We start from the raw sequence: 24,433 nt of genomic DNA on the forward strand, positions 1-24,433 counted from the left end.
TGCCTGGCTCTGGACATGGAGTCCTCAGCCTGGGCACACCACATGTCATCATGGACAGGACATGGACATGGCACGGCCCTTTCTGAGGGCTCCTCATGCCAAGAGCTCACACACAGCACACACAGCCTTCTGCAGAGGGCAGGGACAGCATCCCACAGGGCACAGGGGCAGAACAGCAGCACAGCTCTGCTGGCACTGGTGCATGGAGATGAGAGAAAAGCCACCTGTGCCTGAGCAAGCAGAGCTGTTCAGGCAGGAAGAGACAGGAAAGCAGGTCCTGACCCTCAGGTGAAGCCTGGGATGCAAGGCACTGCCTGGCATATTTAGGAAAGAGAACTGACTCGAGAGGTTCTCCAGCAAAACTTTGCCCTTTCTCTTGTGTTCAAGAGTTCCCTGCTGCCCAAGTTCTTCTCTCTTCTCCCCACCTCCAGCTGCTGCTCAGAGGTGAAGGTGGCTCTTTCAGCAGGTTCATCAACAAGATGTGTAAATTCCACTGTGGCTCCCCTTCTTCAAAGGAGGCAACAATGCTCTCCCACACAGAAAGCTCTTCCCTCTATGGAGCCTGGAGCAGATCCTGTTGTAACAGATCCCTGCTCCATTCCTGACTACAGAATTAGGGTCGAAAATGGAGTGGTGCTTTGGAGAGAAAGTCCTTTGTTCTGACAATTAAAATACATGGTAAACGACTCAGTGCAGGCAGACTGCACAGCTGGGAGGAAGCTCTCTCAGAGATGGCAGAAACAGAGACAGAGAGATATTTCTCACTGTTTTCCCTCCTCTGATTTGCTTTTAATGAGACGTAAAGAGATGGAAATTATTCAGTGTTCAGGAGTGAACATCTATGTATATTAAACCAGCTGCCCCCAAGATAAAGGAGTTTCCTGTCCTATGGTTATGAGTCATCTGGACTCAGTGAAATGGTCTTGATTTATCTAGAGCTAAGCTTTGCCCTGGAGCAACTGATAGCTGAAAACAACACCTACAGATGTCCTGCCCTCAGGGGCCAACCAGCCAACACCAGCTCACCCATGGCAAAGCCCCATCCTGCAGGGAGGTGTGGGAGGAGATCCTGCCTCCTCTGCCTGAAGAATCAGTGCAGCCAAACTAAATTTATCCCAGCCACAATTGGTTCTTGTTGCTAATTATTGTCCTATGGTCTGCAAGCAGGGGACAGGTGCTTTGCCTGCCCCAGCACTTCAAGTCTCTGGCGATGGGGGATGTGTCTGTGACCATCAGGGAAGTGATGTGGACATCAGGTTTGCAGTGCCATGAACCCACACACCAGCAAACTCCATCACCTTCTCCATGGGAGAGGCTGAGGTTCTCTGGAAAGATGAGTTGGGGCTGGTCATATACATCTGGGGTCAGTTCTGGGCCTCTCATGACAAGAAAAACCTTGAGAGGCTGGAGCGTATCCAGGGAAGGGAACAGAGCTGGGGAAGGGTCTGGAGCACCAGGAGCAGCTGAGGGAGCTGAGAAAGGGGCTCAGCCTGGAGAAAATGAGACTCAGGGGGGCCCTTCTGGCTCTGCACAACTCCTGACAGGAGGGGACAGCCGGGGGTGGGGTCTGGCTCTGCTCCCACAGAACAGGGACAGGACAAGGGGAAACAGCCTCAAGTTGTGCCAGGGGAGGTTTAGATTGGATACGGGGAAAATTTCTTCCCTGAAAGACTGATTAGACACAGGCTAAGGCTGCCCAGGGCAGTGGTGGAGTGACCATCCCTTGAGGGATTTAGAAGTTGTGTGGATGTGGCACTTGGGGACATGGGTTAATGTTGGCCTTAGCAGTGCTGGGTTAATTGTTGGATTTGATGATCTTAAATGTTTTTTCCAACCTTATATGTTATAAATATGATTCTGTCTCAGGAAACCAATGCAATAAAGGTGGTTTTCTTTTTTTAAAAGCACATGAGGAGGGATGAGCATAAGGCACCTTCATTTTTTTCCTTCCTCCTGCATCCAACACAAGCAAATCCACTGGGTAGTTCATAATGTGGTGTTCTGAATGTTAATGTTCGCAACACTGCAGATCTTGGCCTAGTAAAAAGTGTTAATAACTGCTGCAATTCCTTGATTTCAAGTGTATTTTGTTGAAGGGTGTAGCCCCTCTGAGTCTCCAGCTGAGCAGCAGTCCCTGACAGACAGGGTTGCTGTGCCCTATGACAGAGCCCAGGGGGGTGGGGAGAGCCCTGCCCAGCCCAAGCCCAGCGGGTACCTGGACAGGCAGAGAATGACCACCCTGCCCACAGGTCACCAGGCTGGACATAAGGAAGAGATTTTTTTATCATGAAGGTGGGGAGGCCCTGGCACAGGGTGCCCAGAGCAGCTGTGGCTGACCCTGGATCCCGGAAATGTTCCAGGCCAGGCTAGATAGCGCTTGGAGCAAGCTGGGGTAGTGGAAGGTGTCCCTGCCCATGGCACAGGGTCTTTAAGGTCCCTTCCAACCCAGAGCAGTGCATGATTCTGTGCTGTGCTGGTGGAGACCAAGGTGGTCATCCCACAGCCCTCTCGCCACCAGGAGCTGGGCTGTGAGCAGCTCCTGTGCCAGCGGTGCTGCTGCTGGAGGCAGTGACCTTCTGGCCACGTCCCGAGGCTGCCTGCTCCCTGCTGCCCCCCAGGCTGCCTGTGGGAAGGAGAAGCTCCCGGGTGCCTGCCCAAGGTGGCAGTGAGAGGGCAGGCTGCAGGCACAGCAGCTGGCATGAGCTCAGCACTACGCCCCAGTCCCAGGGGTCAGCGTGGGTGGCTGTCACCCCAGGGAGCTGCTCCCACCATTCCCAGCCTGATGCAGCAAACAAGGAAGCAGCAGGGCTCCGTGCATGAGAAAAAGGGAGCCTGAAGGATGGGGGATGAAAGGTGTTGATGGCTTTCAAAGGACAAAGGTTGGTATTGGGAGCAGAAGAGGGACTGGGCCCTTGCAGAGTTTGCTGAAGCCTCACAGGCATGTGGATGTCAGTGGTGTATTAGCACACAATGCCAGAGGTGCTCTCCTGAACCATGCTCCAATTCAGTCCACAGGGATACCCTGGAATGGAGTGGGCAAAGGACAGGAGAAGCCTCAAAACCAGTTATCAGGGAGAGACAATCCAATCCAGCCAAGCTCACCCCAACCAGGAGCTCGCAACAAGAGGTGACCAGCACCAAGCATGAGCAGCAGGGCAAGGGGGAAAACTTGCCCCTCTGCCCCCTCAGGTGAAACCCCACTGTTGCCTCCAGATCTGGGCCCCCAGCACAGGAAAATGAGTCCAGAGGAGGCCACGGAGATGCTCCAAGGGCTGAGCCCTGCTCTAGAGCCAGGCTAGGAGAGCTGGGGGTGTTCACCTGGAGAGAAGGCTCCAGGGAGAGCCCAGAGCCCCTTCCAGGGCCTAAAGGGGCTCCAGGAGAGCTGGAGAAGGATGTGAGACAGGGGCTTGGAGGGACAGGAGAAGGGGGAATGGCTTCCCACTGCCAGAGGGCAAAGTTAGATGGGATATTGGGAAGGAACTGTTCCCTGGGAGGGTGGGGAGGCCCTGGCACAGGTTGCCCAGAGAAGCTGTGGCTACCCCTGGATCCCTGACAGTGTCCAAGGCCAGGCTGGACGGGGCTTGGAGCAACCTGGGATAGTGGGAGGTGTTCCTGCCCATGGCAGGGGGTGGAACTGGATGGTCTTTAAGGTCCCTTCCAACTTGAGCTGTTCCATGGCTGTATGATCCTATGAGATCAAGTGGCAAGATCAACATACAGGTGTTTCCTGAGAGAAAAATCTGAGTGTGAGAGGTCTCTCCACACTTGAACACTCTTGACCTGACCTATGTCCAGGGCCACACTCACCCCTGTGCAGCAGGAATTCACAACTATGGCCACAGACACTGGGACACCAACACTCTACAGCAGAGACCAACACTCAGAGCAGCTCCTCTACATGGGGGACAGGAACAGGCCATGGGGACAGGAACAAGAAGTGCCACATCCAGCATGAAGAAGAACTGCTGATGCATTTGGATTTTCCACTCCTTATGCCCAAGCATAAGTAATTTTTCATGACTGGCAAAATAGAGGTTGGATTAACAGGGAACATGAGTAGGGGAGCCCTTCCAAAGAGTGGGATTTCATAACCCACCAAAAAGCACGCTCAGAACTAGGACCAAATGCCATGATCAGCATCCCTGCAAGGCAGCAAGGCTCATGGAGCAGCAGGCACAGCAGTTACCTACCCTGGGCTGTGCAGACCACCAAGAGCACTTAGGTGCTATGCAGTGACCTGGCCACCTAGACACGGAGCAAAGCACTCCTGCTCCACGGAAACATCTGTGTGCCTCGAAAATGCACTTGCTTATTGAAACCTAAGTACAGGGAAAGGCACCAAAGCAGACTTTGTTTGTTTGTTTGTTTGTTTGCTCCAGCTTTTCTCTTTCCTCCCCATTTGGCAAACCTGCTGGGTTTTGTTTTGAGTGGAGCCGAAGCTAGCATGCCTCCTTTGTTTAGCAATAACAAGTAACTTATATAGATGCTGCTCCTGCCAGGACATTTTTGTTGGAGCTCCAGAAGCCCAGTGCTGTTAAACCCCAATGCATAGAGGAGCTCAGCATGGTGCCAGGCCCCTGGGTCAGTGCAGAGCTCCCTGAGCAGCAGTGGCAGCACACAGTTCTTGCTGTCCCCATGCTGGGCACACCACGGTGTGTCTGTGCTGCCTGAGGAGCTCATGGCTCACGGCAGCAGAGAACACCCCTGTGGACACACAGCCCACCCTGGCACAGCACGGCTCTGGAATGGAAAGCTGACTCCCAGCAGCTCAGCACCCAAACGAAGAGCACATCCTGGGTGAGATCTGCAATATCCAGCAATGCCCAGTGCCCTGCACCTCTCCAGGGGATGAAGAGGAGCATTCCCCCTTGGAGCACCTCCCCTCTGAGCATTCCCCCTGTGCCATCCAGGCTACTCCCCAAATCAGAAGGGGTTTGCACCCTTTGGGGAATATTTGTGCTGGGAGCACATGGCAAGGATCAACCCCTCTTCCCCTCCAGGTCCAGTCCTCACTCAGCTGTGGCAGAAGGGACTCCCACAGGCTGGGCACATGAGATCCCACACCACAGGGCCAGCTGGGGGTAGGCAGTGTCCTCCTGAGGCAGAGCCATGTCTGCTGGCACAGCACGAAAGAGCTTGCCCAAATGTCTCATCCCCACTGCATCTCCCTCTTAAATCACAGGCTGAATCTGGGAAAGACGGAGACTTCAGGACTCTGAGAGAGATTCAGAGCCAACCAAGTAGATCACTCGCTGACAGTGTCCCATAAAACACCCCACTGCTGCAGGCCCAGCAGAGCCTTTGGGGAGGAAGGGAGTGGAGATGCTTGAGCAAACTCTGCTGCAACACAATAATGCTGCTGCTTCTTGCTTTTCTTTATTTTTTAATTAGACCTCCTGATCACTGCTTAAAAGTGAGACCAGAAGGATCTTGTGGTTCAGTGCCCATTAAAATGTACCCCAAATCAGACTTTCATTTGCAGTGTCCCTGTGACATCTGCCATCACAGTCAGGATTGCTTTCAGGCAGACTCTGCCATCACAAAGTGCCACATCTTCCTGCACACACACCTCACACAGCACTGCCAGGGCATGGGGACACCTCTCCCTGGGGACTGTGCTGAGGGACATGGCACAATGACTGGCTCAGCAGCCAAGGCGGATGATGCTGCCAACACCAGCAGCCCATGAGCACCACCTTGGGCTGCAGTGAAGGGGGCACCAGTGGGCACAGACTGGCTCCTGGCATTCTAGCCTGGCTCCAGGCACCCCAAACCGTCCCTTGAAGGAGGAGATACAACATTTCAGAGGCTCACACAGTCTCCATCCACAGATCTAGGTCAGGAAGAAGAGGCTGGAAGCTTGTACACCCAGCCGAGCTCTGTTTATTTGACTGTTTTCACAAGGATTTACCCCAGGAAAGCTCCTGTGTGTCCTGCCCAGAGGTTCCTACCTAGAAAATCCACAGAAAATCCACTTTTCTGCTTCTGTGCCGCCAGACTTCTGTGGGGATGGAGCTGAGTGGGTCTACGCATTACGGACTGAGGGCATCTCTGACTGGAGGGGTTCGGGAGCTGCTGCTGGGGATGCAGCATCCCTGTGTGACCCATACACGTCCCTGGGGCACCTCCCAGGGCCAGAAGCCGCTGGTGCCTCCACACCGGCACTGGCACTGGGGATGGCTCAGCCCTGGGCTCCCATCTCCCGGCCAGGGCAAACCTTCCTTGCTGCCTGGCCACAAAGCCAGCCTTTAATTGCTGCTTGACATTAAGTATCTGAGCAAGGAAGTCTTGGGTAAATGTTCTTGCTATGGGAACACACAGTGCTGAGTCTCTTTAATTACACTGTTTTTGTTTGGCTTTTTTTATTAGTTGTGCTGTGGCTTTCCCTCCCTGACAGGCCAGCGAGGCTCACGCTAAATATGGCCGGGTTTAAAGTCCGCCGTGAAACCCGAACCGCGGCACCAGACTGGCTGGACGCGGTGCAAGCCAGGGTTACGCGGGACACGCATTCCAGCCGCCGGCCCCGCGCTCCCCCCGCCCTGCTCACACATCGAAGCCTCTCCGAGAACAACCACCACGCTCCAAACCACCTCCACAGCTTCCTCTTCCTTGCCCTGTGAAATCCTGCTGCGAGCAGCCCAACCCTGGGCCCCAGGCTGCCCCATTTCTGTCGCACTCATCACTTCCATGCTGCCCCACATCTCCATGGTACCATCGAGTCCGTCTCCATCACATCTGTCACTTCTGTGCTCTCCCCATCCCAAACTGCCCTGCCCCACACCTGCTCAGGCCACCTCCAGGCTGCCCCTCAGGGCCAAAGAGCCTCCTTCCCACTGGCCACACTGCTTTCATCTTCCTCTGCCCTCCTTGTTATTTTAAAGGCATTCCAGAGGATGCTGTCAGGCTTGGATGTGGTTTGGTTGGGTTGTTTGTTTTCGTACTGGAGGTTTTATGATCGCATTGGGAACAAGCCCTAATTGAGCTGCAATTCGAATTGCAGTCCGTGGGTATTTGTTTCATTTTTGGAAGGGCTCAAATGGCTGTGCAGCTTAGGCTGGAGAATGCATTTGGTTTTAACTGGAACCTGATGGAGACAGGACAGAGCAGGACAGGCTGGCCCGAGTCATGATCAAAGTTGCTGGGGAAGCCCAGTGTGGTCAGCCCGGTGCCAGGTACCCACAACACAACAGGCAGTGTTGGTTGTGATCACAGCCCTGTGACCACCCAAAAACCCTGGCACTGTCAGGGAGGAGGCAGACAGAGCCAGAACTCTGGTGCCAAAAGCCAAGCGCACAGCCCTGGGGCCTGGCTCGGTGGGAGCTTAGAGCCACCCTGCAAATCCCTGTCCCCTGCAAACCTCTGTCCCCTGAAAACCCCTGTCCCCTGAAACCCCATGTTCTACAAATATCTGTGCCCAGCCAATCTCTGCACTCTGTGAAACTCCTCAAACCTCTGCAGGCATTTGTGACCTTGTGCTTGCCTGGCTCCCTAAGAAAGGGAGCTCAGCACCCCAGAGGGAGCTCAGAACCACTGCTGGCTGCTCCTTGCTGAGTCAGGAGCTGCTCCAGGAAGCAAGAAGGGGCAGGACCTAAAGGTCAGTGCCCAGACTGCCCTTCATGGGAACTGTGTGGTCTCATCTTCTGCTGACTATGACCCACACCCACTGCCAGAGCCAGTGTTTAGCCCCACACCCAAATGTGCCTGATGCTTCCAGCACCAGCAACCAGCCAGACTCAGGAAGGGATGGGTGGGCAGGCAGACAGAGGGACCAGAGAGCACCTGCTCTACTCCACTCCCATCCTGCCAGGATCTCACAAACCCAGATGCTGGAGCAGGTCAGCAAAGCAGTAGGAGACACCTTCAAGCCACTAACACCACCCTGGTTAAATCAGACCTCCACATGGGGAAGAAGATGAGCCGTGGGGACTCAATGCCCCTCTGTCAGGAGGAAACCCTATCCCAGCCTGGCCTACCAGGAATGAGCAGCACTCCTGCCACAGCTGCATGTGTGCAAACCCTGCTCCAGGGGATCAAATGCAGGAGCTGAGTCATACGACAACTGAAATCAAAGACCTTTTACTGAAGGCAAAAGAAGGGAGACAAAGTATCACAGGGGCCCACTTTGGATCCAACAAGAGCAGGAGGTAGATGCTCAGCACAGAGATGCCCAGGGCACAGCTGGCATGCTGGGAGGAGTGAGAAGGGATGTAAGGTCACACTCACCCAAGCCTGGTCCTGTCCCCTTCCTTGGATTCTGACACACACTTTTGGGAAGGGAGTAGGGCAGGGGGCTGGCAGAGCCCATGGGGCCAGAGGCTGTTCCACTGGGAGAAGGAAGGGGGCTGGGATGGCAGTGTCCCAGCTGCTCTGAGGGCTGCTGCCATGTACCTGCACCCCACCAAAAAGCCCGGGACCTTCCAGGAGCCAGGAAGAAGCACTCACCTGTCTGTGCCCAAGACAGCTTGACCTTGTGCCAGAGGGATGTCCTGTGTTTTGTCACGGCCTCACCTCAGGGTATTGTTCCACTGTCTCCTCACTCCTCTGACACCACCAGGGCTCTCCCCCGAGTGTGGCTCCTCCACATCACTGTGCATTTTCCTGGCATGGTGGGGTCCACACTCAGGCCCCCCACAATGGTTCAAAGGTTGGGTCAGCTCCTGGTTCTGCTGGGAACAGGGCTCCAGGGAGCCCCATCCCCATTGCCTTTCCCTGGGGCTGAGGCTGGCCTGACATGGGGGCACAGCTCTGCGTGCTAGGGGCTGAGACCTGTAGACTCATCACAGCAGTGGGAGGCACCCCATATGCACCCAGACCCGAATCCTTTAACCTCCTGCGCCACCTGGTGCCACCGGGAAGGACGTGCCACCGGGACGCGCCTCCCGGCGGAAACCACCTCTTCTCCAGAACCATCAAATGGTAGAAAAATGTCCCAAGAAGGTCTTCTGGAGGTCTCCTGAGCTCATTCTCCCATGCCTATAGCTGGGCTCCATCCTCAGCCACCTACATCTCACCTGTATGTCCACTCCTCCAGTCCACCACTGGAATGTTCCTTCTGGTGGAAACCCACCTCCATTCCATTGCCCCCACCCAGGACATCCAGCCAGATGGGACCAGCATTCTGATGGAAACCAGGCTGAAGACTTCCAGAGCTGCACCCAGAGGGGTTACAAAAGGGAGCCCACAGCCACTGATCTCGGCGGGGAGGAGGAGACATTGGCCAAGTCACAATGGAAGAGCAGACAAACGCACACACCCGGCTCCAGAGCTGCTGCCCAGCTGGTAAGTGTTACTGGAGTCAGAAACCCGCTTCCCGCTGGAAGGCACCCAGCAGGAGCCAGCCAGCAGTGCTGGGCACGCCAGCCACTGCCCACAGACTGTCCCTGGCACGGCTACCAAGAGCAGCCACCCCCATTGGGATCTCCCTGGACCAGCATGTTCCAGCCTGGCAAACGCCTTGCCTGGCACAGCTTCATGCCAGGATTTGTTCCCAGCTTGCTCCAGATCAGCTCCTGCCCGGCACCCACCGGGATCTTCTCTGACCACCCCAACACATTACCCTGGGGCTGGTCTCCTGCCAGCACCACCCAACTCATGAGCAATGCCAGAGGGGCTGGGTCACTGGCACCCAGCTACAACAGTATCTCCATGGAGTCAGAGTTCAAAGCCTGCAGTCCAAGAGGAGAAGCCATTTTTTCCCACCATTTTGCTAGAAAACACCCTACAAGTGCCTGAGCACTCTTGTAACCGCACTAACGGGACAGTAACCACCAGCAGGGCCTCCTTCCAGCTGGGGCTTGCCTGCTCCTTCATCAGACCAGAGCTTTCCCAGCTCATGTGTCATTCCTCTATCTGCAGAAAGCTCTGAGGTACCATCAAGTAGAGAAATGCCAGCTGAAGATAATGGAGTCTATGGAGGAATTTCCAAAGCCCCCAGGACAGCAATTAGAAAAAGCTTCCACTCTAATATAAAAGAGCAACTTTGAAAACCATAGGGATCACCTGGTCAAACCTTCAGCTACCAGGGCTGCTCAGCTTGGACTTGATGGCCTTGAAGGTCTTTCCCAGCTGTAAAGATTCTGTGGTTCTGTCCCTCCCTGCATGGATGTGATGCTGCTGAGCTCCCCCATGGGACAGGCAGGTCTACAAACACCCTTCCGCAGGTCTGACATGACAGGAGCGTTTCCTCAGCTTCTTCTCCCCTCAAGGCACTGCCCAAGCCGGCCTGAGCTCTGCTCCTTCTCTCTGCTGAGGGTGAGAGGCAGGTGATATCCACAGCCAGTGCCATGCGTGGGAAATGGGGACAAAGACAACACTGTCTTGGGTAAACTGCTTTTGAGACTTGTTATTGGGAAACAGCTCCTTCAGCCACCACTCCTGACCTGGACTTGTGTGGGCAAGGAGGTGTCCCTAGGGAAAGGGACAGGAGGACACAGAGTGGCCAGAGTCCCTTTGCATATGGGGACACCAGCAGCTGGTCCCTGAAGAGCTCCTCCAGGCATGCCCAGCCATGCTTCCTAGTGGCTAACCACTGACCAAATCCATGCTGAGTTGCAGCAGGAATGCAACATCCCTGCCAAATTTCAAGTCTCTTTTTCAAAGAGTGGAGACACCACAAGCCCTCAAACAAAGAGACAGGAGGGAAAAAAAAATTGGCAAAGCTACCATTTTTCCCCAATCTTCTGCTGAAAATTGGAAAAAATAGAGAAAAAAAAGGAGAAAGTTCAGCCTGTGGCAGAAAAGCATGGAACAATCCAGCCCAAACAGTTAAAGCCTAGCAAAGGTAAGAGCAAACCTCCACTGGGAAGTGCTGTACAGCCCTACCAAGGGTGAGCTGTGGCACCCTTCTTGTCCCTCCATACAGCTCACAGGGATGACTTCCCTGCAGCTCCAAAGAGCAAGGGTGGCAGGGATCAACAGCTGCAGGTGGCCCTGGAGATGTGAGGTAGCGGGGGGGGAGAGAAGACAGCACCTCCAAAATCTCCCAAAGCCCTTGGGATATCCCTGCTCACACAGTTACACCAAGCAGGACCTTTGAGCCACACACAGCCAGCTTGGGCCCCTCCATCACCAAGAGACTGGGAAACCTCCAGAGCTGGTGGCCCCAACACATGGTGGGTGCTACTGCCTCCTCCCTCCCCCTCCTCATCCCCTGAACAGTGAAGTGAGGGGTAGGGATGCCTTCATGCTCCTCAGACACCCAGCTCTTCCCACCATGCTCCTCATCCTGTTTTTCAGGCGTTCTGCAAGAGCTTCCTCAGGGCCAGGATGCTCACAGACCTGGAAAACCTCGCTGTTACCACTGTCCCTGCCACATGCTGGCCTGGGACGCCACAGCTCGTCCCCATGTTCACATGGGCGGCTCACGCTGCAATCACACCTTTCCATCACTGATCCAACGAGCACTGAGCCCTGAGGGCCTCTCTTGCTCCATTATCCAAATTTTTCTGTGGTCTGAATGCAGACAAGGGAGGTAGCAAGAGTGATCTCCAGGTAAAGTGTGAGATTATCATGAGGAGAGGGATTTAAGCCTCTCACAGACCATCTGGGTGACCCTGAGTAGGCCACTAAAGCCCTGGTGCTGCGATGGGGTCCTGACCATCCCCTGGGACCAGGGAGAGCAAAAGTTACAGCAGCACAGTCCCAGTGTCACACAGGAACAGCTCCATGTGTCTGCTGGTGTTCCTGCCTGGACACCAAGAATTACAGAATCCTGGAGCAGCCAGAGCTGGAAGGAACCCACAAAGTTCACAAGTCCAACCCCTGGTTCTGCACAGACACCCCAACAATCCCACCCTGTGCATCCCTGAGACTGTTGTCCAAACACTCCTGGAGCTCTGGCAGCCTTGAGACTGTGACCATTCCCTGGGGAGCCTGGGCAGTGCCAGCACCCTCTGGGGGAAGAACCTTTTGTGAGATCCAGTCCAACCCTCCCCTGGCACACCTCCAGCTGTTCCTTTGGGTCCTGTCTCTGGTCACAGAGAGCAGAGATTGAAGCTGTGCTTCTGCTTCAGAAGGATGAGGTGATCATTCTGGTGCACGAGGAAGGCAGTCTTGGGTCTCTGTGCAGTGCAGGATCCTGATCCTGACCAGCCTGCATCATCAGGAAAGGAAACGGCCAAAGAAACTTCAAGTTCATGTGAAGTTCACCCAAACTGAGCTCTGCTCCATAAGCAAAACTTTCCTGCCTGCCACGAGCTTTCCAGAGCTCATGATCAGGGCAGAGCAGGGCCAGCACTGCACTGGGAGGATGGGATCTCTTGGCAGAATCCGTCTTCCACTTGCAAAGAGATCAGGGAATTCCACCTCCTTACTCACAGAGCTCCAGGAAGTGTGCTCAGTGCTGAGGTTCACCTCACACCCCAGCTGGACAGCAGCAGGACACCAGGCACAGGCAGGGAAAGGAGGGGCACTGACTAAATGTCACCACAGCTTATCTGTGTCCAGAAGCAGCCTTCTTGCTTCCCAGAATTTGGCGTGGTGCTTTGTGGGATTTCAGGGCCCAGGAAAGCCGATCCAGGTGGCCTGCCTGCACAGAGCCACAGCACAGCAGGACTTGGCTCTGGAGCCCGGCTTGGGCGGCGGGGGGAGCAGGAGGATGGGCACAGGCAGGGACAAGGCACATGTCAGAGGTCCAAGAACCTGCCCCAGCAGACCCTTGTCCTCACCTGGTCCCACTTCCCAAGGAGATCCGGAGGCAGAGAGGCCCCTCCCGGGACCCCAGCCCAGCTTCACCAGGTGCCTCTGCCCCTGGGGCTGGTCCTTGGCCTGGGACAGCAGGGACTGATCTCCCAGGAGTCTCTGATGGGTCACTCCTTTGGGACTTGTGTCCTGTGACACAGGCCAGGCTTGCAAAGGCTCCAGCACAGGGGGAGTGAGCACTCCAGGGCCTGATGCACAGTGACATTTAAACCCAAAAGAATTCAGGTTAAGATTATACCTGCCTGGGTCTCCCCAGATTACCTCTGCTGCTGTCACTGCCTCTGACCACAGCAACAGCCTCCTCCTCCCCCGTGAAAATGCTTAGGAATGAGAACACTGCTTGGGGATGAAAAAAAGACACTTTTTTTAGAACCTGCTCCCTGGGCAGAAGTTTCAGCCTCTCTGGACACCATTTCCAGTACAGAAACCTTAATCTTGGTGCTCTTAGCTACAGTGCCAGCACAAGCTGATGTACAAAGCCTACCAGGAAAATGTGATCTGCCAGCCTGGAGCTCAGAGCAAGCCCACAAAGTCAGGTAACAGGGAAGGTCAGACAGGGATGAAGATGTGCCACATGGAACTGTTAGGCAATGTGGAGGAGAATTTTCCACATAGCCAGTGCCAGATAGTGCAGATCTGATAGACTGCAGGCCAGGAAAAGGCAAGGTTCATGCCTGGCTGTGTCCAAAATGGAACTGTGAGTCTGGGGGATGGCCAGCACCCAGATGCCAGGTATCCTAGAGCAACAGCAGCTCCTTCACCAGAATCAGAGGATCCTGGAATGGTTTAGGTTGGAAAGGACCTGAAAGATCATCTTGTTCCAGTCCCTCTCCATGGGCAGGAATGCCAAAGTGCCTGAGAAAGGAGGTCAGCATTGCCATGCTCCTTTTAAAGAGTGAGAAGCTGAGGGACAAGGAGGGTCAGCTCTTGGCCTCAGCTGCTCGGTGGGCCAGGAGAAACCACAGGTACTGCAGGTACCACAGGTACCCCAGTCCTCTCTGCAGTAGGTGGAGTTCAGAAGCTCTGGTAAGTCAGTTCGGGTTCTGGCCTTAAATGTGGAGTCTCAGGGTGGAAAGGAGAAGCAAGACCAGGGGAAGAGTTGAGTAACCATGGTGCCAGATCATCCTGCAGTCCCTGCCCTCTCAAGGGCCTCAACAACCCTGTACTCGGAAACCTGCAGGGTTTGTATGGAGATCACAGCTCAACAAGCCAGAGGCCCACCCAAGGTGATGGTGGCTCCTTTTGGGGCAGTGGGCCAGAGCCCCTCCTTATTAACATCAAGAAGAGATGTTCCTCAGAGCTCTGCTCATCTCTGCAGCTGTTCTGCGGCCATGCTTAACAAACCCTATGTAATGTCATATGTTCATTTTTCAAAGCTCACAAAACCCAGCTTTTTACAGCAAATCAAGAACACAACACAAGAAAGATGTAGACTTGTTGGAGAGATCCCAGAGGAGGCCATGAAGATGGTCCAAGGGCTGAAGCCCCTCTGCCCTGGAGACAGACTGAGACAGCTGGGAGTGTTCAGCCTGGAGAAGACTCCTGGGAGATCTCAGAGCCTTCCAGTGCCTAAAGGGAGTGTGCAGGAAGGCTGCAGAGGCAATTTTTGGAAGGACAGGCAGTGATAGGACAAGGAGGAACAGCTTTAGGCTGAAGGAGAGCAAATTTAGATTGAGTGTTGGGAAGAATTTCTCCCCGGCAAGGGTGGGGAGGTCCTGGCACAGGGTGCCCAGAGAAGCTGTGGCTGCCCCTGGATCCCTGGAAGTGTCCAAGGCCAGGTTGGATGGGACTTGGAGCAGCCTGGGATGGTGGAAGTTATCCCTGCCCACGACAGGGAGTTGGAATGAGGTGATCTTGAAGGTCCCTTCCCACCCAAACCATTCCATGATTCTATAACTGAAGGCTAAGGAGAGCTCAGACCTATCCAGGGCAGGGATAGGCAAAACAAAGCCCACCCCATGATTCTGTGATTGTATGAAACCATTAGTAAGAACGCTGCCCTGATCACAGGCAGGAGATTTGTCTCCCAGTTACTGCCTGATGAGCCCTGGCAGGCCCTGTTGGGACATTTCTTGGATGGAAACCAGACGCTGAGCAGACCTGGAGGAGGCTCAGGTGAACCTCTGCACCGTGGGAAGGTGCTCACTGTGGGCATATGCAGGTTCTCAGGGTGACACTGGCAGCTGCTGCCAAGTGTCCAGTTCCACTCTGGACACAGCCAGGCATGAACCTGGCCTTTTCCTGGCCTGCAATCTATCAGGTCTACCCTATCTGGCACTGCCTATGTGTAACATTCTCCTCCACGTTGCACAATAGTTCCGTGTGGCAGATCTTCATCCCTGTCTGACCTTCCCTATTACCAGAAAAATACAGGCAACAAAGGCAAAGTGTGACAGGGAGAACAATGTCCCTTGGGAGGGAACTGCTGGGGTAGATGGATGAATAGTTTAATTTTGAGGAGAAAGGGAAGAAATGTGGAAGTCAGGAGTGGAAGGGAACATAACTTCCCTCTCTGACCTCCACCAGGCATAAGGCTCAGCAGATGTGGAGGCCACTTGGGCTCACAACTTCCCTGAAAAGCATCCAGCCAATACAGGAAGGCTGAGTATGAGGGATGGGGAAGAGTCAGTGTGCAGTAAGACTCCATCAAAGGTGGAAAGAGGTCCCAACACATCCAAGGATATGGTCCTCCTTGTCCCAGTGTCCTGATCTGACTCCTCCCTTCCATTTGGCCTCCCCACAGAGCACTGCCCATCCTGCCAACATCCAAGCCAGCAGATCCAATATTGACCTGGCACTGTGAGACACTCTCCAGGAACATAAACAGGAGGTTCCTGAAGCCCTGGCAGGCAGAATTGTCTCTGCCGGAGGAAACTATCTAAGGGCAGAGGAAACCTGCCCAACAGTGACCACCACTGCTCAAGGGACAAGGAAAGATTAAAAGTACTGGAATACCTTGGAAGTGCTAGCTGTCAGGACTACCTGGATATGTCCATGCTTCTGTGCTTCCTGACCCACTGTGTCCAGAAGCATCAGCAGCAGGACCAGTGATCCCTTCTGCTCCCAGGGATGGAGGGAAGTGCAGCCTGGCATTCCAGAACTGCCCTTGCTGGAGCTGCTCTAGCCATGCAACTCCTCCACACTGCCCTTCCCCATGTCCAAACTGGCGCATGGAGAAGGAGGTTCCTGGCTGGATATCTGAAGACCTGACTACTAGTAGGAAACAAGGACTATTATGGATATTTCCATTAAAAGAAACCTACTGAGATACTTCTGTGTGTTGGATAAGGGGACTGGGAGAGCAACAACCTTCCAAATCCAGTGCACTGGAACTATGTAGTGATGAATAAGGGGGAATGGCTTCACAACAAAAGATTCAGGCTGGACATTGGGAAGGAATTATTCCTTGTGAGGATGGTGAGGCCCTGGCACAGGGTGCCCAGAGAAGCTGTGGTTGCCCCTGGATCCCTGGAAGTGTTCAAGGCTACGCTGGACAGGGCTTGGAGCCACCTGGAATAGTGGAAGGTATCCCTGCCCATGGCAGGGGGTGGAACAAGATGAGTTTTAAGGTCTCTTCCAACCTAAACCTTCCTGGATTCCATGGGAATACCAGGTGGTGTGGAAAGGCTTGACTTGCCCTGAGATTTAAATACCCATGAGGTTTCCCTTTCATACCAAGGATTTTGACATCTTTGCAATTCCCCCAGTACATACATGGGGCTTGGGCTGCCTGCTGTGGAAATCCATGGGCACCTTCCAGGCAGAGGCACATCCGTGGAGAAGAACCAGTGGAGATCCTGCAAGATGAAGAGCATTCTCCACACTCTTCATCAGGGACCAAGGCATCCATCCTGCTTTGCAGACCATGGCCACAGGAAATGCCAGAGGGATGATGACAATAAAACAAAACAAATCAGGCAATTGGGCTATCTAAGAGAAATTAAAGTGTGCTGAGGGTAATGGACTGAGAAATAATCTTATTGGAGGTATCAGCTACCAGCAGAGGGAAGCGGCCAGAGCACCAAATCAGCACAATACTTTATATCTGTCTTTTAAATGTTATTTGTTGCCTGTGCTCTCAGAGAAGAAGAGATCTGGCTGAAGGCTCTGGTCCCAGAAAGGGAGAACCTGGACATCAGTCTCCTCTGAACATTCTCCTTCTGTTGCTTCCCCAGAGGGCTTAATTTTTCCCACTGCAGTGACAGGAGAAACAAATGCAGATGAGAGTGCTGGACCTGCTGGAGCCTGTGGCAGCACAGAGAGGGTCCAGGCCTCGCTCTGCTCCCAACCTCTCCAGCTTCATCGTAATTTCAAGCTGAGGTGCCTCTCCCAAGAAGAGGAAGAAAAAGAAAACTGGGCTCCCAGAGGCTTGTGGCATCAGGAGGGGAGGCACAAGGGATCTCTGCTTTCCTATCTGCACCCCTAGGTCAGGATGCTCCCAGTTCCCTGCTGGCAGTATGAGGCAGCAGAAGCAGAGCTGCAGGGACCGTGGCTCCTCTGCCAAAGCTGCCTCCAGGCTAAGGATGGCTGCAGCACCATGTCAGTCCCACAGACCAGCAGTTGCCCTTCTGCCTCTGCCTGCCTGCAGGCAACTCAGAAAATGAGGATAAAAGGTGATTGTTCACAAGTAAATTGTTCCTTTGCAATGCTTTCCCGAGGTTAACCTGACTTTCAGGGAGATGTTGGCAGGGCTGGCTCCTCCGCACCCCCATCAGCATGTCCCTCACAGTCACTGTTCAATTACTGTCCCTCCAGCTCTGGGGAGGGGGCTGTGCACCCCTGCTCCCGCAGCACATCCAGAGGCACTGGCCATGGTTATTCTCAGGCTGCTGGAGACACAACCAAGCTCTTGAACCACGTTGTCCCATGTGTAGGTCAACACCAGGAACCCTGGGGCTCCCTAACTGGCATCCACCTCACTCAGGGAGGTGAGGTGGGGGGATGGCAGCACCAGGACAGCCAGCAGAGCCCCTGGCACAGGAGGGTCTCTGCAGACAGAGCCCTCCTTGTTCTCTGGGGCTGCAGCTCCTCTCGACCACATTTATTGCCTCTGAACCAACTTTGCAGCATCCTGCCGATGGCAATGTGCATGTGCCACAGCGGGGGAGCCCCAGCTGCTCGGAGCCTGGGCAAGGGGCCCCGCCGCAGGCGGGCTCCCGGGAGCCCGGACATCCCGGCATGGCCCGGAGCAGCGGGGAAGGCCAGCTCCCATTCGGCTAATTCAATAAGGCACAGATACCATGACTTCATAAGGCACAGAGGCTCCACAGCTATTAGGGGAATTGGGAGCAGGGGGAGGAGGAGCTGAAATGGAGAAGGGATGGAGATGGGGAGGGTGGGGAGGGGGAAGCTAAGACAAGCAGCAGAACAAAACATCCCATAAATCATCAGGAGCTGCTGAAATACCAGAACAAATGACCCCATGGCTTGGCCATTGTTCCCGAGCGAGGGCTTGAAGCGCTCCCAGTTGAGACAAAGCGCCTCGCGTTTCGTTTCAGCACCGCGCCGGCCCGGCCGGGACCCGCGCTCGCCTGGCCGAGCTGGGGGGGCTGAGTTTCACCTCAGACCCGCGGCTGGCACCGCCGGGACGGGGGAGGTGACGCTCTTGGCAAGGTTGGCTCACCCATAGAAAGCGCCGCCAACGTGGTGCACGCAGCTCAGGCTGTCCAGAGCATCTTCTTGCTCCCACATGCCCCCAGAGCTCCCAGGCTCTCGCATTCCTCCCCTTCCACTGCAAGGCTCAGGGCCTCGTTTTCCTTGTTTTCCCTCACTCAGGCTAAGAACTTCCTCGTCTGGGAAGAGAAAGAGCTCCAGGGCTTCTCTGGAGTGAGGCAGCTCGAGAAGGGCTGTGAAACCTGGAGGAGCTCTGAGCCCGCCGTCTTCATGGTGCTGCGACTCTTTGCCTTCCAAAGAGTTGATGACAACTCACTTTGTGCTGGCTGACTCTGGCAAAGGGACAAATGTCACACAGAGAGTCCTGGGGACAGTCCCACATGACTGTGGACAGCTGTGGGAACAGCACCAGGCTCTCAGCGAGCTGTGCAATAGCAGCACTCCCATGCACTGGATCAGGAACAGTGGGATGGATCAGTCGGCAGCTCAGTGCCTCCCCAAGCCCTGCAGCTCCACCAGGACCACGGCACTTGGTGCCAGGAGGTGAGGACCCCATGGATGGGGACATGTCATCTGGCTGCTTCCCAACAGAGCGACAGCACCAGGGCTAGGAGGCACTTCCACAGCACAGATTCCATGCCAGCCATACGGGGAGAGCCTCCACACCACTCGAGACCACTCAAAGCAGAAATATTACACTAGGACACTTCAAATAACTTCCATGAAAACAGTTCCCTTAAAAAACTTCTTCATTAACCAAACCCAAAACATAAGGCACAGTGCAGCAGCAGACACAGGTGCCACCTCCACCAACCAGACGGTGCCAGCGAGGCTCCCGTGTGCTCCTGCTCCCTTGGCACCCTCCACCCGGGCCTGTGTGGTCTGCACGGTGGCTGTGGGGCAGGCAGCTCCCTGCACATCCCAGCTCTTGGCAGCAAGGAGCTGGGATCCAGTGCCGTGCCAGGGGTCAGGCAGGAAAACAAGCTGCAGGCAGGGCCCAGCTCGAGGCAGCCGCCTGCCGCCACGAACAGACAGACTGCTGCCAGCACGGCCTCAGCCTCGTGGTGGGCAGCCAAAGAGCAGAACCGAGATAACGGCATGAGGGGAGACAGGAATGCGCCGCATTTTTCCAGAGCCGCCATGGGAATAGGCTATTCCATCATGGATCACGGGGAAGCTGTCTGACAGGGAAAATGCCAAGAGCCCAAAAAGAAAAAGCAGTGAGTAAGCAACGAAGAAGAAAACTAGGGAAATCACGATGAACAAGTGGTGAGTATGGGAAAAACAGTGTGGGGGGAAAGCAAACCCAGGAACAAACAGAAGAGGGAAAACCAGAGCTAGAGCTAGAAAGGAAAAGGAAGGGACAAAAGATTTCAGAAGGACAAACCTGCCGGGGCTGAAACTCCCAATGAGCAATGGAGCTGAGAGGATGCAAGAGGGAACAGAGGCTCCCAGCTCTGCCCGCACAAGAGCAAACCAGGGATCGCAGCCCTTCCATTGCATTAACCCTCACTTAAGAGGGAAGATAAATGTGGAGCACATCTCAGGTAACAGGCACTGGAAGAGAGGAGGCCTCAGCTCATTCTAAGTGGGGAGAACAGGGATTGTTGGTGTTTTGGTGTTGCTGTAGGATAGTGTGAGTTCTCCACGGGAATCACCAGCTCTCACCTTCTTCATCCTAACAGCAGAATGTGGTGGGCTTCAAGTCAAGAGTGCTTTAGTAGCCTTGTGCCATTTAGGCTTGGCAGCTAGATTAGGACCAGAGACCACAGAAAGCAGAGCTTTAAAAAATGAAATCCCAAATCCTTCCTTGCCTCAGTTACAAGATTTTGCCTCATTTGGAGCACAAGTTGCCTTGGTGACCCAGCACACACGATCGGGCAAAGAGAACAAGGGAATCAACAAACTTGGGTAAAACTAGACACGTGCAGCCCCCAGGTTTCTCCCAAAGACTGGAAAAGCTCCTCTCCAGCACCTCCCAGCAGCAGGACACTGGCACAGGGAGCCACAGGCTGAGGCGATCCGGCACATTCACAGGCCTGAACACTGGGGACTTTGTGGCACTGGCTTTAAAAAAAATACCCTAAAAAAGGCCTAATAATGAAGTATTTATTTCAGTAAACAACGTATGAATGAAAGAAGTGTTTTCTCAATACCTCACTTTTTCTCTGCCTTCTCTCCCTTCCCCCCAGCAATTTTGTTTTTAATAAGTGGAACTAACAGGGCTTCGCTCGCTGCTGGCTGGGCTGGGGAGCAGGGCTGTGCTCTGCGGGCCTGGTGCAGCACAGGAACACGTGCCATGGGAATAGAGCTGCCTTGTGCCTGGGAGAGCACGACCCATCAGCATGTCCCAGCCACTGAGGCAGGGGGATGTGCTCTGAGGGACACACGCACTGTGAGACCTGCCTTGGGAACAACCCTGGGCTTGGCAGCAGCACAGGACATCCAGCCCCTTATTCACTGTGGCAGCAAAGAACTGCACCTCCTGGCCCAGGGCTCCTGGCACTGGAGAACGTCAAGGGGAGGTAAAGGCATCTGTGTCCTGTCCTACCTGGCTGTGCTCAGTGCAGGAAGCCAGTGTCAGGCAGACTTTGTGACCCTGTGCAGCTCCTTTTTTTCTACCTTGGCTCCATCCACACCTACCTGAGCACCTGAATAATTTGGAACACTGGAAAACTGGCTCAGCTTGCTCTGTGTGGGGATGGATTGTACTGACAATGCTTTGGTAGGAATTTCAACCAGGAAACTCTAATCCCTGCCCCAGACTGACACCCAGATTTTCAAAGCAAAGAGCGTGGATGATGTCATGCTTTTCTACCTCCTCCTTGGAACCAGCAGGTTGAGAAGCTGTCCTTTACCTTCAAGCCTTGGGGTCAAGATGGGCAGGATTCTCAGAAGCTGCTGATTTGGGAAAACATGGTCCATTGCTCTTCCATGCCACTCCTACCCATGGGGGATGAGCTGGACCCATCACACACGTGGGCGTTCCCCTTTGTGCAGAGGCAGAGGAAAAGAAGCAGTGGTAACCCTGGGTTGTAAATGCAGACAGATTCGATAGGTAGGTATTTGCTCTGGAAGACAAATTAGGCATCCGTAGATTTGCCAGGATATGAGCCAAGTCTCCCATCAGCCAGAGCAGTGAGAAGCAGCCTCACCTGCAGCCCAGGATAGTTTGGAGTGACTGAGGGTGCTGATCCTGCTGTGATGAGCAGAGGTCCCTGGTGATGTACAGGGAACACAGGGAAAAGCTGTTTCACATCAAGGAAAAGGCCAGGAAATGTCTTAGCAGGTTGTCGTGGTTGCGGGGGGAGGTCAATTTTTCCAGGGAGAGGTGAGTAGGCCAATCAGTGATCAGCTTTTCTGATGGCACCTGGGTTGGTCACTCGGAGGTTTAGACACGCCTCTGAGGACACAAAGAGTTAAAGCAGGACTCCAGGTAGGTTCGCCCTCTTTTGGGTTCCGGTTTCAGCAGTAGAAACATCTCCTCTCCCCTGCTCAGCTTTGGGCTGAGTGGGGGAGGGGGAAGCCACGTGGCCAGGCTCAAGACAACCACGCGGTGGAACTAAAGTAAGCTGGGGCCCCCGGGGGGAGAAGAGAGTGGACAGGACTAGAACTGAGCTGCCCCGTCCAAGATAGAAGGGTAGAAAACTGTGGAAGTGCCTTCTGTGTGTGCTCACCCCCCTTCCCCCCCTCCAAACTCCGGGAGAAGGTGCCCAGCCACATGGGGGTTGCCGAGCCTGGGAGTACCTGAGCCTGCAGCCCTGCCGAGAGCTAGAAACTGTTAACCCTTGCTTGGCAGAAAGAAACTTTTCTTAGACGTTGATTCTCATGGCTGGTAGTTTCAGAGGAGAGAAGGAAATGGCCTAAGACCGAGATGATAAAGCACGATTGGAAGGAACCCAATGGGCAAAGAATGAGAGGAGTAGCTTTCTGAGCTGGACTTTTCTTGCATAATGTCAGCCATAGACTGAACTTAAGTCTCTTTTAAACATAAACTGCATTTTGGGTGGATACAGCTGCCCCTGCTTTTGCTACAGTGACTGGCACTTGAAGAGTAGAGCGAGCAGAGAAGAGAGGGGGAGGGTGAGGTGGCGCCCTCTGCCCTCAGGGGAGACCTGCTCTCGGAACCCCGGCCCCTGGGTAAAAAGGGGAAAGCTTGGCATGCAGTATCCTTAAAAGAGCCCTGTATGCAGCTTTAGCCTATGGACAGCAGTGAGAGCGCTGGACATAGGAAAAAGAAAGTGTCACCCTGGCAGACTTCTCCGGGCCGTGCCAGGGGTGACATAAAAACACACAAGGGGTGGACCCGTGTTTTCTGAGGAACAGTCTGTGGTGCGAGAGAGACTCCTCTCTCCCTTGCTGAATTGAAGATTAGGGTTTTTTTGAGTGGTGATTGTTTGATCTAAAACCCAAAGGTTTAGTCTGTGAAGAGTAATGTGTGGGGAGTGGAAACTGAGAGAAGAGATGCTCTGAGAAGTTTTTATTTCTGTCTCTGTGTGTGTTTAAGAGTTTTTCTGTCTCTGTTCTTATGTAATGTAATAAAGTTTTAGTGTTTTTTTGTTTTCAAGATTTAAGCCTGCTCTACTCTGTTCCTGATCACATCCCACAGTAGTTGTTAGAGAAAAAACATATATTCATGAGTGCATTAACATCTATCCGGTGCCAACCCATGACACAGGTCATGGCTGCAGAGGAAGCTGGAACAATCTCTGAATGCCTCTCTGAGGAACTGTGCATGCAATATGGATTGCAGCAGATAGCAGGCAAGGTCCTCAGCCCACTGCAACCCCTCATCATTGTGACCCTCTGAGGTGACCCCTCCTCTGTGCTCTGCCAGCACCTGAGCTCCAGCAGCCAGACCCACCTGATCCAGGCTGTCAGGAGAATGTCTGATCCAGCTCAAGATGTCTCCAAGCCATGGATAAAACCCCCAGATAAGGGTGGGAGTTCTGCCTGGCTGTGCCTGTGTCCCTGCAGGATGAGGACATCAGATCTGTCTCCCTCAGCCTCACAGCCCTAAGCCCTGGCACAATGGCACATGGCAAACCAAAGGCTAAGGCAGTCCCTCCTCACCCAGAGCTCGTTTCCAGGCTGCTTTGCAAAATCCCTCTAAAAGAGCATCATCTACCACTACTGCGAGTCACTGCTGCACAAGGTGGTTTGCCAAATGCAAGACAGATGGTTTCCCCCAGGAAAACGCTATGGAGTGGGGGAAAATGTACCACAAATATCCCCCAACAGGGCTAAACTGGGACCCGGGGGCTTCAAAGACACATTTAGAGAGGAAAGAGATTTGCTGGCTTCTCATGCTTCTTTGTTACGAATAAAGACAAACTCTGATTGTTTTTAATGAGCTCTTTGTTGTTTCCCTATTTGCTACATTACAAATTCACATATTTGTCTCTTTGGGAGATTAAGAGTAATTGCAGAGCAGGTTTCCTCATGACATCCTCTTACCAAAGGGAAGAAAGTTGTGTAAGTAGAGAAGAAAGCAGTCTGTCCCCAAATATCCTGAATTCTTTGACTGGTTCATTAATACCTGGTGAGCTTTGATGCTCAAGGAACCTCACAGAGGAAGCCTTTAAGGAGGGTTCTACAGTCTCACACTGAAGTGTTAGAACACACAATAAATGCCAGAAAGATCTCCAAAATAAGCAGGGAAATTGAAAACCAAACTTGACATTCTTGCAATTTCTAAGCATTTTTCTTTTTTCTATTTTTCTTTTTAAAGTTTTACCCTCCTTTATCCATCTAAGGAAGCAGAAAGCAATGCAATTTCCAGCTCTTTTAAATATCCTTAGCAGGTCACCTCTTACACTGGGATGGCTGGCTGTGATCTGCTTCCAAGACTGTTGCACCAGACCTCGGAAACCCGGGATGAATGACTCCCTGCCCGAGTGGGGACAGCTCTTTGAGACCCGTGCTCACACGAGGGGCCCCAGGCAGTGCAGCCTGGGGAAGGAGGGAGCACTGCACCCCCCTGGGACATGGGGCTGCCCAGAGGGTGCTTGGGCTGGAACAGTCCAGGACCCTCTCACTGCTTGTTCTGGGTGTGGTGACAGAGTGTGTGACTGTCCCTGACAGTGTCCCTGCAGATCCCAGAGCTCCCGGGGTGGCTGAG

General features: G+C 53.8%; 1 protein-coding gene across 8 annotated transcripts in view; it reads right to left on the reverse strand.

Annotated features, from left to right (window-relative positions):
- Nucleotides 1-24,433, reverse strand: part of LOC134559682 (ankyrin repeat and fibronectin type-III domain-containing protein 1-like) — a 247,861-nt gene that overhangs the window by 17,892 nt on the left and 205,536 nt on the right. The gene's annotated exons all lie outside the window — the stretch shown is intronic.

Source organism: Prinia subflava, chromosome 17 (assembly GCF_021018805.1).
Source record: "Prinia subflava isolate CZ2003 ecotype Zambia chromosome 17, Cam_Psub_1.2, whole genome shotgun sequence".
Lineage (NCBI taxonomy): Eukaryota > Metazoa > Chordata > Aves > Passeriformes > Cisticolidae > Prinia > Prinia subflava.